This window comes from Primulina huaijiensis, unplaced genomic scaffold (genome assembly GCF_012295235.1).
Source record: "Primulina huaijiensis isolate GDHJ02 unplaced genomic scaffold, ASM1229523v2 scaffold37659, whole genome shotgun sequence".
NCBI classification, from domain to species: Eukaryota; Viridiplantae; Streptophyta; class Magnoliopsida; order Lamiales; family Gesneriaceae; genus Primulina; species Primulina huaijiensis.
Genome location: NW_027358805.1, coordinates 25,743 through 39,253, shown reverse-complemented (window position 1 = coordinate 39,253; position 13,511 = coordinate 25,743). Strand labels below are relative to the sequence as shown.

The 13,511-nt window shown below is 32.1% G+C and overlaps 2 long non-coding RNA genes across 3 annotated transcripts; both read left to right on the top strand.

The window, feature by feature from the left end:
* Positions 1-767: 767 nt before the first annotated feature.
* On the top strand, positions 768-6,841 carry LOC140968642 (uncharacterized). Of its 2 annotated transcripts, XR_012173814.1 has the most exons (4): positions 768-1,128; positions 2,552-2,693; positions 3,542-5,060; positions 6,203-6,841. It is a non-coding gene; the product is annotated as an uncharacterized lncRNA (long non-coding RNA). The 2 variants fall into 2 exon arrangements; XR_012173813.1 differs by lacking the exon at positions 6,203-6,841 and having other exon boundaries at positions 3,542-6,176.
* Positions 6,842-8,489: 1,648 nt separating this feature from the next.
* LOC140968643 (uncharacterized) lies at positions 8,490-9,972 on the top strand. Its single transcript, XR_012173815.1, has 3 exons — positions 8,490-8,817; positions 9,134-9,237; positions 9,452-9,972. It is a non-coding gene; the product is annotated as an uncharacterized lncRNA (long non-coding RNA).
* The last annotated feature ends 3,539 nt before the right edge of the window (positions 9,973-13,511 follow it).

Sequence of the window (13,511 nt, the reverse complement as noted above, 5' to 3'; positions counted from 1 at the left end):
ATGAATAGCTGATTTTCACTCATTGAGTTGGAATGAATATTAACTCTCAATGAAAAGGCTAAATATTAAAGAATAAACTAATATTGAAAACAAAATAGAAAAATTTACAAAGAATAAAATCTCTCTTTTTTTTCTTTTTTTTCCTTTTTTTTTTTTTAAATAACGTGACTACAAAATTTTACAATAACATAATTTTTTTTATCCAAACATTCTACCATAAATGTCTATATATATAAACATTTATATAATGAATACATCCGACTACCTTTGAAACTTATCCACCACAAACAAATCTTTTTTTTAAGAACACATTGATTGATGTTTTTTTAAGAACACGTTGATAGTACATCATTCAAATCTAGAAAAAAAATTACAATGAACAAGAACTTTGCAGTCCGTTATTTATTTATTTATTTTTTTAATAATTTTTTTTAAGGGAAGTTATATTCTTGTAATTAATCATTTTTTAATAATCAATAAAAGTTTATTAATTGATTTCTCATTTCTCACCACTTACTCACAAAAGATGTGTGAGTATATATTATACTTTTACAAAAATAATTCTTTCAATTATACATGTTAACAACCATATAAACCATATCTTTTAAATATATTCTCATAAAAAGTTTAGAAATTATTTTATTTAAAAACACACACAATTATATATATATATATATAAATAAACACATCTATTATATATTTTATATTAATTAATCAAAAAAATATATATCTATCTACTTCTATCTATCTATCTATCTATCTACTTATATCAAAGCCTACTATCGTTCAAAATGGCCAGTTTTGGCCCAGTTGAAGGTTAAGTTCCAACAGGTGTCATGGGCATGCTCTTTCCACCGCAGCACATATCAAGGACAATAGCACGTGAGATGGGCTTCTCTCTCCACCATAACACACAGCTGTAGGTTACAGTGACAGTTGGCTTCCTTCTTCGCCTCTTCTCTTCGCTTTCATGTCTTCCTTCGTTCTGGAGCCTTGGTTTTCGGCCTCCGACCCTTGCACCGAGCAAAGTCCACCCAAAAAAGTTTGCTTGGTGTGTTGTCTTCATCCTCCATCGTGTAGTTTTTCGGTCTTCGCTCTGTTGCGTGGCATTCCTCCTCCTTGGCATTGGTTAGCCTATGTTGCGTTAGCTTTCTTCCTTCTGTTTTTTTTTCCTTTTGGCTTTAACTCTTGGGTTTGTTCTTCATTTGTTCTTGTTCTGGGTGATGACTTCCAGAGTTGCTTCGTTTCGGGTGCATTCTCATGTTAATTTGGTGCCTTGCTTAAAAAATCCTTGTTCTTATTTGAGCTTTTTAATTTCTTCAGATTTCCACTCTAAGGGCAGGGCCTTCTCGTATGGCATCGTGATTGAAATTTTCTTTTACTCTTATTGACTGTAAACTTCTTCAACCTAGAGATATCGATCTCACTAGCTAAAGGTCGTTTAGACTAGATAAGCAAAAAAACTTTGATTGCGCTCTAGAATGCTTGAGCATGATGAAAGTAGCCTCTTTCACTCTTATTAGCAAGTCTAATTTCTGTACTCACTAGAACTCAATGCGGCTTGCATCATACAGATACTCTTTTTAAAAATATAAGCAATGTTGTACTCAAATTCCTGTACTCAGTAGAACTCAATGTTGTACTCAAATTGGAGGGTAAATAGATAAATGAGCAATGGGTTTGTGAGAGGTTAAAATGTGGATNTGATTGGAATTTTCTTTTACTCTTATTGACTGTAAACTTCTTCAACCTAGAGATATCGATCTCACTAGCTAAAGGTCGTTTAGACTAGATAAGCAAAAAAACTTTGATTGCGCTCTAGAATGCTTGAGCATGATGAAAGTAGCCTCTTTCACTCTTATTAGCAAGTCTAATTTCTGTACTCACTAGAACTCAATGCGGCTTGCATCATACAGATACTCTTTTTAAAAATATAAGCAATGTTGTACTCAAATTCCTGTACTCAGTAGAACTCAATGCTGTACTCAAATTGGAGGGTAAATAGATAAATGAGCAATGGGTTTGTGAGAGGTTAAAATGTGGATATCGTTACTATGAAGTTGGATCAATTTCTCCAATTTGATCGAATTGACCAACATGAGATATGTTTTTATCAAATAACAAAACAATACTATTTGACAAGTAGAATGCTGATTACATTGACCAGGCTCTCACTTTCACTTTCGTTGTGATGACTCAAGGTCGATTGTGGTGCAGTGACCTAACATACCGATACTCATTTTTTAAAAAAAATTATTCAGAAATGCATATGAGAAATCTGACATTAGAGAAAATAGGAACATTATTTATGGTTGGTACGTTCTTGATGATTTCCGAGTATACTAATTTTGGTAGTTTAGAATAACCACTTGATCTCTTGATGTGTTGATCATGTCTTATTTTTTTAAAAAAAAACATAATCTGCCTTTCCTTCAAAATTTCTTCAAAAGCTGAACGGGTAGGGAAATGTTCACACTTGGCCAGCTTCTTTGTCCTGCTTCCACATCGTTTATTTTACTCTATTTCTTCGCATACTTCTTTTTCTCCTCAGCTTGCCTTGGTTTTCGTCTCTCCCGCCTTGCAGCGAGCAGAGCCCAACAAAAAGATTTGTTAAGTGCGTTGTCAGCGTCCTGACTCTTCTTTCGGTTTCTTGGTTCTACGTCTGATATGTTCCTTCCCTCTTCTTCCTGTTGGTAAGCTTCTAACACAGTCACCTCAGTATTGGTTTGCTTGCTTCCTTGTGATGTTTTCCCTTCATTTTCTTTTCAATAAAATGCTTATTTATTGGGAGAGTGGATAAAAGAGAGTGATCCCTTAGACGTAAGGCACTAGAATCATGCTTCCTTTTTTGGGCTTCTGGAGGTTCTCTTTGCTTTAGATTTCGCCCACATTGATTAACGAGCTGCACATGAATGGATGTGGATGGATACACATACATAATTCGGAAATTAAGATGGAATAGCAAAACACAAAAAGATTGGAAATTTATGTTTCCAAAACTAGAGCAAATCTTTAGGAATTGAAAATTTCAAGGAATACGTTGTTCGTGACCTAGAAATCTGTGATGGGGAGGCCTTGTAACATGTTATTTACATGGTATTTGTTGGTACGTGGATTCTGATAGACATTGGCTAGAATGGATGTCGTTAACTATTGAGCTTTTAATCGATATAGAAGATAGGGAAGTTTTGTGATATACTACTCTCTTTGCTTCAAAGTATTGTCTTGTTTCTCTTATTTAAACTGCATAATTTTAAAAGATGAAGTTGCCATATAATTTATACGAAGATTATCTTGAACATATTTTCGAAATTTCGATGGAACAGTAAAATACAAATGTATAGGAGATTATGCTACCAAAATGAGAGTGACCGTTGGGAATTGAAAATGTGAGGAGCACCTTGGTGACCAAGGACTTAAATTTGTTAAGACTCCAACTTTGATAAGAAGAGATTAAAATTGATGACTAATTTTTTTCTATATGTTTTAAAATATCATCTGTGTGATTGAGAATTCCGTGCTGAAGGTTAAGTTCCAACAGGTGTCATGGGCATGCTCTTTCCACCGCAGCACATATCAAGGACAATAGCACGTGAGATGGGCTTCTCTCTCCACCATAACACACAGCTGTAGGTTACAGTGACAGTTGGCTTCCTTCTTCGCCTCTTCTCTTCGCTTTCATGTCTTCCTTCATTCTGGAGCCTTGGTTTTCGGCCTCCGACCCTTGCACCGAGCAAAGTCCACCCAAAAAAGTTTGCTTGGTGTGTTGTCTTCATCCTCCATCGTGTAGTTTTTCGGTCTTCGCTCTGTTGCGTGGCGTTCCTCCTCCTTTGCATTGGTTAGCCTATGTTGCGTTAGCTTTCTTCTTTCTGTTTTTTTTCCTTTTGGCTTTAACTCTTGGGTTTGTTCTTCATTTGTTCTTGTTCTGGGTGATGACTTCAAGAGTTGCTTCGTTTCGGGTGCATTCTCATGTTAATTTGGTGCCTTGCTTAAAAAATCCTTGTTCTTATTTGAGCTTTTTAATTTCTTCAGATTTCCACTCTAAAGGCAGGGCCTTCTCGTATGGCATCATGATTGGAATTTTCTTTTACTCTTATTGACTGTAAACTTCTTCAACCTAGAGATATCGATCTCACTAGCTAAAGGTCGTTTAGACTAGATAAGGAAAAATACTTTGATTGCGCTCTAGAATGCTTGAGCATGATGAAAGTAGCCTCTTTCACTCTTATTAGCAAGTCTAATTTCTGTACTCACTAGAACTCAATGCGGCTTGCATCATACAGATACTCTTTTTAAAAATATAAGCAATGTTGTACTCAAATTCCTGTACTCAGTAGAACTCAATGTTGTACTCAAATTGGAGGGTAAATAGATAAATGAGCAATGGGTTTGTGAGAGGTTAAAATGTGGATATCGTTACTATGAAGTTGGATCAATTTCTCCAATTTGATCGAATTGACCAACATGAGATATGTTTTTATCAAATAACAAAACAATACTATTTGACAAGTAGAATGCTGATTACATTGACCAGGCTCTCACTTTCACTTTCGTTGTGATGACTCAAGGTCGATTGTGGTGCAGTGACCTAACATACCGATACTCATTTTTTAAAAAAAATTATTCAGAAATGCATATGAGAAATCTGACATTAGAGAAAATAGGAACATTATTTATGGTTGGTACGTTCTTGATGATTTCCGAGTATACTAATTTTGGTAGTTTAGAATAACCACTTGATCTCTTGATGTGTTGATCATGTCTTATTTTTTTAAAAAAAAACATAATCTGCCTTTCCTTCAAAATTTCTTCAAAAGCTGAACGGGTAGGGAAATGTTCACACTTGGCCAGCTTCTTTGTCCTGCTTCCACATCGTTTATTTTACTCTATTTCTTCGCATACTTCTTTTTCTCCTCAGCTTGCCTTGGTTTTCGTCTCTCCCGCCTTGCAGCGAGCAGAGCCCAACAAAAAGATTTGTTAAGTGCGTTGTCAGCGTCCTGACTCTTCTTTCGGTTTCTTGGTTCTACGTCTGATATGTTCCTTCCCTCTTCTTCCTGTTGGTAAGCTTCTAACACAGTCACCTCAGTATTGGTTTGCTTGCTTCCTTGTGATGTTTTCCCTTCATTTTCTTTTCAATAAAATGCTTATTTATTGGGAGAGTGGATAAAAGAGAGTGATCCCTTAGACGTAAGGCACTAGAATCATGCTTCCTTTTTTGGGCTTCTGGAGGTTCTCTTTGCTTTAGATTTCGCCCACATTGATTAACGAGCTGCACATGAATGGATGTGGATGGATACACATACATAATTCGGAAATTAAGATGGAATAGCAAAACACAAAAAGATTGGAAATTTATGTTTCCAAAACTAGAGCAAATCTTTAGGAATTGAAAATTTCAAGGAATACGTTGTTCGTGACCTAGAAATCTGTGATGGGGAGGCCTTGTAACATGTTATTTACATGGTATTTGTTGGTACGTGGATTCTGATAGACATTGGCTAGAATGGATGTCGTTAACTATTGAGCTTTTAATCGATATAGAAGATAGGGAAGTTTTGTGATATACTACTCTCTTTGCTTCAAAGTATTGTCTTGTTTCTCTTATTTAAACTGCATAATTTTAAAAGATGAAGTTGCCATATAATTTATACGAAGATTATCTTGAACATATTTTCGAAATTTCGATGGAACAGTAAAATACAAATGTATAGGAGATTATGCTACCAAAATGAGAGTGACCGTTGGGAATTGAAAATGTGAGGAGCACCTTGGTGACCAAGAACTTAAATTTGTTAAGACTCCAACTTTGATAAGAAGAGATTAAAATTGATGACTAATTTTTTTCTATATGTTTTAAAATATCATCTGTGTGATTGAGAATTCCGTGCTAGCACATCTACTCTGACTTATTCTTGCAAATGTGTGCCTTATATAAATATATGAGTCAAATGCGGTAATTTATGTTCGCATGCTTTTGAAAATCATTGAGATTTGCTGATGATCTCCTGTGATTCTTGTGAAATATCATGAGTGCATATGCTCACAGTTCATGCAATGAGTAAAATCTCATAGTTTAATACACTCACAATCAGGTCTGGCTATTTTTTCCCTAGGTTTGACTAACTGGTATTGTACAATCATTTTTTAGTTTTTTACCTTTTAATAACCAAGTTTATAAGGTGCGCTTGGATACCTTTTACAGATGTCTTTTACAACACATCACTGCCTAGAGCCAAACCACGTGTGTTGTGTTCTTTTCTCCACCTCACCCATGACCTGCCGGTTGCAACAACTCTGACCGAGCATCAAATCAGTTCAGCCACCAAAAGAAGCTTCGACTTTGAAAGAGCTATAACACAGAAAAGCCCAAAGCATGCTAAAAATGACTAAGGTACTTACATTGTGTATACTGGGCGACCCAAACAACGACATTTTCTTTTCAAATGTGGTCAATAATATTTAGTAGATTGTGTATTGGATCCAAAAGTATTGACAGTCATATATTCAGCTGCAAGCAGTAATTTCTCTTACTTATTAGAATAAAAGAGGTAAATTTTGTGAATTGTTTTTTTTGTGTTAGCTGTTTGCTTTGCAATGAATTGAGGTAATATTATTGGATATTCTCATTGATTCTCTTTGCAATTGCTTAAATTCTTATATTTGGCGATGCATCATATACTACACGTCAGCTTGTTTTTTTTTTTTTTTTTTTTTTTTTTTTTTTTTTTTTTTTTTTTTTTTTTTTTTTTTTTTTTTTTTTATTTTTTTTTTTTTTTTTTTTTTTTTATTTATTATTTTTTTTTTTTTTTTTTTTTTTTTTTTTTTTTTTTTTTGTTATTTAGCTTTTTTCCACAGCTTCGAATCAACAGTTAGCGACGAGGGTTCAATTATGCTTCGTAACATCACATTTTGTACTTTTTTCTACTTTTGGAAAAAAAATGTAACTTTTATGTGAATTATGATGTGGTTCTTTTACTTTGCAAAATATGGTGGGATACCTTCACTTTGTTGTCGTTTGTGAAAAAATTAAAAATGCTCAGCAAATTAAAGATTTAATAATAGTACTTTAAATATGAAATTCAAACTTTTAGCTCATACATCTATTGCACGCAAATATGTACAACTTTAGTGCATTTTATCTTCACAATGGATTTAGTTTGTAATTTCTCTTATCTCATACATACTTATATGTTTTATTACCTAACGTTTAACATACTTGTTATGTTATAAATTTTCGATATCCATATTTTGCTAACTACAAATTCAGTATATGAACCAAATTCAATAGAAAACAATCTTTTCTGTACATGTATTGGATATGAACGATATCAATATAACTATCTATTTCAGAATGATGTGAAAGAATTAAATAGAAGAATATATTCAAGTCCAATATAGAACATCTTACGAAAAATGCCGAACATGAAATCAAAACTATTGCTCCTACTAAAATATGTAACAAACATTGAAACATTCATAAATACCAACGAACTTCATCAAAACAACCATGTACATTAAATGAATAATAAAATATTTATCTTATGTTATCGAAAATGTTTAGTCGTTATACATATGCGTAAACGTATTATAAACTTTAGATTAATACGAGCTCCAAACAATTTTTATTCATATACTTTAATTTCTTTTATTAGACCATCATTGTTCTCTTTTTTATTCAGATGTTTTATAAATTAATATTAACTCTAATGTTTATATGTCATAAAAAAACCCTAAGTTACAAAATTCATAAATCCAACAACTAAATTCAAAAAAAAAAGTTAAACATATTGAAATCATGTCTACATTAACATTTTTTCAAATTTCTTTGATTACACTAAAATTTTTTGTTCTCCTATTGATTGTTTAATGGCTCATATTACAACTTATATTTAAGTTAAAGTTACCGCATTCATTAATTTGTTGGTGTCAACAACATCATTAAATGTAACACCCTTACCATCAATACCAAAATACGGATACTCTATTTTCGAATTTATAATAACTTATTTCTGAAGTAGCTCCTTCATTATATTTAAGATAAAGCAATACATTATATTCAATTTGCAACATGTTATTAAACTTCTCCTATTTGAACACCTATTCAGTCTTTTTTCTAATCATTTTCACTTTTATAAATTCCTTGTTTTTCATATTTTTCACTTTGTTAAACACAATGTCAATTTGCAATAATAATCGTTTAAATACGCATAGAGAAAAACAAAAAAAATATTATACTCATAAACATAAACACATAATTAATAACTTTTAAAAAAATATAAATATCCATATGTTATACTATAAAACTGAGTAGGACACCTCAAGAATTGAGGTGCCCATACCTAGTATACTTAAAACACGCTCTCTCTCAAAATGCCAGTTTCTTTCCAGTGTCAGGTCACAATCCAGATACGTGTCCCTACACCAACAACAAAGACGGGGCCAACGCCACGAGGGGTTTGCTCTTCCCTCCACCACACAACTTGTATTTCATATATACGTACTGTAATTTCTCCACCAAGATTTCAAAAATGGCATGCAGAAGTATTCTCAGAAACGTCTTCTTGCAGATTTCTGAATCATCTCTGCCTTTACCTTTCATGAGCAATTTTACACCAATCATTTTGGCCCACCAGAAAATATCGACGTTGAAACCATATTGTTGCTGTAAAGCAGCAATATGTTCTAGGAACGAGGTCGCGGTATCTGCTAAAAGTTCTCAGTTTGCAAGAAATTGCACAAATTTTGGAAGCGCATCTTCTTCTGGCGACGATTATGAGCAAGAACCTCCTCAGTAAGCGGTGTTGAAGGCGATTTCAGGTGCATGTTTTGGCAAATTAACTTATTTCGGCAGCAAATAAATAAATATGGATTTTTTAATCTAGTTCTAGTGGCGTCTGGGTGTTGCTTTTCTTGAGCAGCTTGTGCGCTTGTTTCACCTGTGGTGAGAATGCTCAATTGCTTGAAAAACAGGGCTTGTGTGGAATTTAAGGGAAAATAGTTCGCTTAAAATCTTCGAGGCATTTTATTTTAGGGGTGCAATAGACTTTGCTGTGTTGTGCTTGCATTCTTTAATTTTACATAATAGAATTTGTATTTGGAAAGGGTTTTTGAGTACATCTTTCAAAATTATCAGAAATTTCAAAGACAGATGGAAGGGTTAGACAAACGACGAATGTAGTGATTGGGGGTACAGTTACCGATGATTCGACTAATGAATGGCTTGCTCTTGATCAAATGGTATGCTCCATGCTATGTTGCCTACTTGCCTACAACTTTTGTCAAAATCTTGTTTCGTCGATTTCATGGGCGGAAACATATTCTCTGGATAAAGAAGACATTATTTAACCATTAATCTTCAATTTGTGTCTCGAACAATTGCAAATACTTCTTCTTGGGCCTGTTCAGCTTTTTGAAATATTTTCGACTGTCAAATATCTGTTTTCCTGCACAGGTAAATTCCTATCCAACAGTTCAAGGATTTACTGCCATCGCTACTGGGGTGATGATTTTGTACATGCCATGGTTGTTGCTGTTGAATCGGTTATTCACTGGCCAATCCCAGAAGTAAGCATCTCTCTTTTGTGATTTTTTATCTGGAGTGTTAGGATGAGTCATCTACTGAAGCAGAGTGCTAAAGGGAATGCCTTGTTTACTTCCATCCAAATGTGTTATTCTATCCTGAAACAGCGAATCGAGTGTTGGTGATGAACTGCAGAAAAAGATAATCTTTTAGAAATTAATGTGCATAGTAGGTAGATGCGGGAGGATGTAAGGTATCCTATGACTCTGTTCCCACTGCTACCACAATCTTGGCACCATTTTATCTGTTCTTGGCACCTATACTGGAACTTGTCATCATTTTTAATGAAACAGCATAAATTGCATGGTAAACTAGCGATGCTATGTATAAATGGCCGAGCTCCATTATTTTCTTCGGCATTTCTCTGTCAGACTTTATGACTCCGACTCTTTTGTAACACAAACTTGTGTAGCACCTTCTGTTAACTGCAACAAATACATTGCTTTGCAGTAAATCCATGGATTGAAGTAATGTATTGGGTTGAGACAAAACTCGAAATTTAGAGAAATTAGTACAATATCTTAAAAACAAAAGGTATTTAGCCTTACGTTTTCATTGAGTTTAGTATAAATTGTGTAGAATTTACCGTATATACCCCACGTTATCGATGGACTTAGTTAACATTATTAGATAAAACAAACATTTATTTCTCAAAATATAAATCAAGCACTGGTCCTTTTGTGTATAAACTAACATACTTTTGGTGTTGAAATCATATAAACTAATATACTATTGGGCACGTACGATGCTTGTAATTTTCAAGTGTAAAAACCATAGTCCAAAAGAGGGTAGGGGCCAATGTCATCGCAATTGATTCATGGGTACTTGCAATGAAACCGTTCAAACTGAAGGCTGCTTCCCCCTCCTTTTCCTTATAACATAATCATATTATTTTTTGATGTGACAATTCTTAATGTAGATTTTTTTGGGTACAACAATTGTCAATTTCATTAAAAATATAGCTGTAAATTTTATCAATATACTATACTTTCATGGGAAGCCTGTCTCACTCAAATAAGGTTTTTAAAATTATGTATTTTTTGTCTCCACTTTAACACCACATTTAAATGAGAATGTTATTTCCAAACTTCACATTCTTATATTTCTACCAAAAGTTTCTTATATTTAATTTAACAAGTAATATAAAAATCGGGATAGGCTACCGCTTAGACGCCGGTCGACCGCTTCAAAAAAGTGCTAATTGGCCATCTAGGCATCTACACGGACTTAGGCGGCTGAAAATAAAAAAATATTTTCATTTGAAAAGTTTGTTGGGTTTTTAGATTTAAAGCTCAATTAAAATTTAAAATAAGTTTTCCAGCTGGTTTAAATCAAATTCCAACGAAAAAGTATTATTATTGTTGTATAAATTTATATTAATTAAAAAAATAACAATAATTTCATAATAATTAAAATAGTATCAATAATCATTATTTTATTTTTAATAAATAATAATAATAATAACAAAAACAATAACAATAACATTTTTTTGTAGTTATTATTTTGAATTTAGTTAAAAATAATGATTTGATTATTAAAAATGATTTGATTTCATTTCATTCTCACGTCTCCATTTTATTGATAAAAAAAATTGGGTGAATTTCAGTCAAATTTAGTGCAGGTTGACGGACTAGGGGTCAGCTAAAACAAAAGTCTGATCCATTTTTAAAAATAAAAAATATATATGGCTCAGAGAATATGTATGATTTCCATTATGCAAAAAAGGCAAACGAACTAAGAAATTTGTGACAGATGGTAGGATTATCTTTGTATACTTTTCCAAGACTGAGTGACTTATTGTGGGAATTTAATGCAACTTATTTTTTTCCTCTTTCATGAAGAAAATTAATTAAGAAGATGAAAGCTCAAAGAAAGCGGTTGTCTTATGTTGTGTTGTGTTGTGTCCATTAGCAACTAGCAAAAAACACATGGAAGTATAGGCTGAATTTTATAATGAACAAGTTTATTTTTTGAATTATCTAACATTAACCAATGAAATCAAACATGATTTTAACCATTTTTAAAACTTATTGTTTTTGAAAAAAATAAACCCTCTTTATTTACATCAATGTGACTAACAAGTAGTTTACTTTAAATATTTAAAAATGAAGCACAAATTTACGGTCTTTTTTCCCTTTTTTTTTCATTGTGTAGAAGCATAGCAATATATGATTTTTTTATATTAAAAAATCATTTTTCTTATTTTCAAAAACATCCACTGTAAAATGGTAAAAACTGAACTAAGTGACAGCGATCCAAATATTTTGTGACCTTACCGAATGTATATAATATTGATCATTATTTATTAAATTCAACAAATCCAAATATACATATGTATCTATTATCAAATATTAAATAGGATAAGAAGACAAGTATATAAAAACTCTTTAGATTAAAAAAAAATATATGATACTGAAAGCGCCTTAAATCTGAGCTTATGCTCAAATGACAAATATTCAAATAGATACAATGAATATTCACACTTGTTATACTGTATATATTTTGTCGTTCGTCAGTATTTATCGGTGTTACGATAACATTTCAATAAAAATTATTAAAACTGAAACTATATTTAAGTTCATAACTAAAATCGCAAATTCATCGATTACAAAATAAAAAATAAAACAAAAAATAAAAACTGTGTACATTACGTTATTGAAAATATAATTTTTCGCGTAATGAGAAGACTAAATTTGATCATAATACGAGTTGAAATTTATGTTAACAAACAAGACAATAATATTTTGGTGGAGTTACTATTATCATTTACTAACCCAAACAGAACTAAGATTTAATAATTAACTCTTTTAAATTGTGATGATATATAGCGAGTCATTTTAGTTGAGGTGTAAACATTTACAATATTATTCAAAATTTTTGTAGAAAAAAATTTGCAAGATAGTCATTTTCGTGAAAGTTATTAATGAAAGAAAAATTAGGATATCGATCAAGTGATGTCTTTTTTTTTCCCTTGGATACAAAGGAAAAATAATACTTGCTATGTTATAGTTTCTCAATACCCATCATTTGCTAATTATATGTTCAATATATCAACCAAATTCATTGGAAACAATCCTTACTGTACATGTATAGACTGTGGACATTTCAATACAACTATATACTTCAAAGAGAAGTTGAAGAACTAATAAGAAGATTTTACTCCAACTCAGTATATACCATCATCTTACGAAGAATGCTTAATATGGAATCAAAGCTTTTGCTCTTGCTAAATTGTGCAACAGACATTGAGACAACTCTAAATACCAACGAGCTCCATCAAAACAATCATGTACATTAAATGAATAATAAAACATTTATCTTATAGTATCGAAAATGCTTAGTAATAGTCCATGTGTGTAGACATATTATAAGTTTTTGATTACGCTTGATCAAATAAACGTATATGAAAACTGCTCTCCACTTCGTTACTTTATGTATTTAATTTTTATTTTCTTTATAATACATCAGCCACCTCCATGTTAATTTATTTTTCTTACATGTTACTGACCTACGTTTTCTTCTTAATACGCGTTCCAAATCATTTCTATTCATATACTTTGATTTCTTTTATTAGTCTCTCGTTGTAATCATCTATTCAGCTGTCTTGTGAATTAAATTGATTCTCATGTTTAAATATCTGAAAAACTCGAAGTTACAAAATTCATAAATACATCAACTAAATTATCAAATAACAAATGTTATAGCTATTGAAATCCTCTCTACATTAACGAGTTTTCAAAGCTTTTTGATTATACTAAGATTTTACATGTTTTTATCGGTTATTTAATGGTTCATATTACAACTAATATTTAAGGTAAAGTTGTCACGTTCGTAAATTCATTAGCGTCAACCATGTCATTAATTGTGGCACCCTTACAACCACTAGCCTGATTTACATGTGGATGCTCTATTTTCGAATTTAATTACCTAT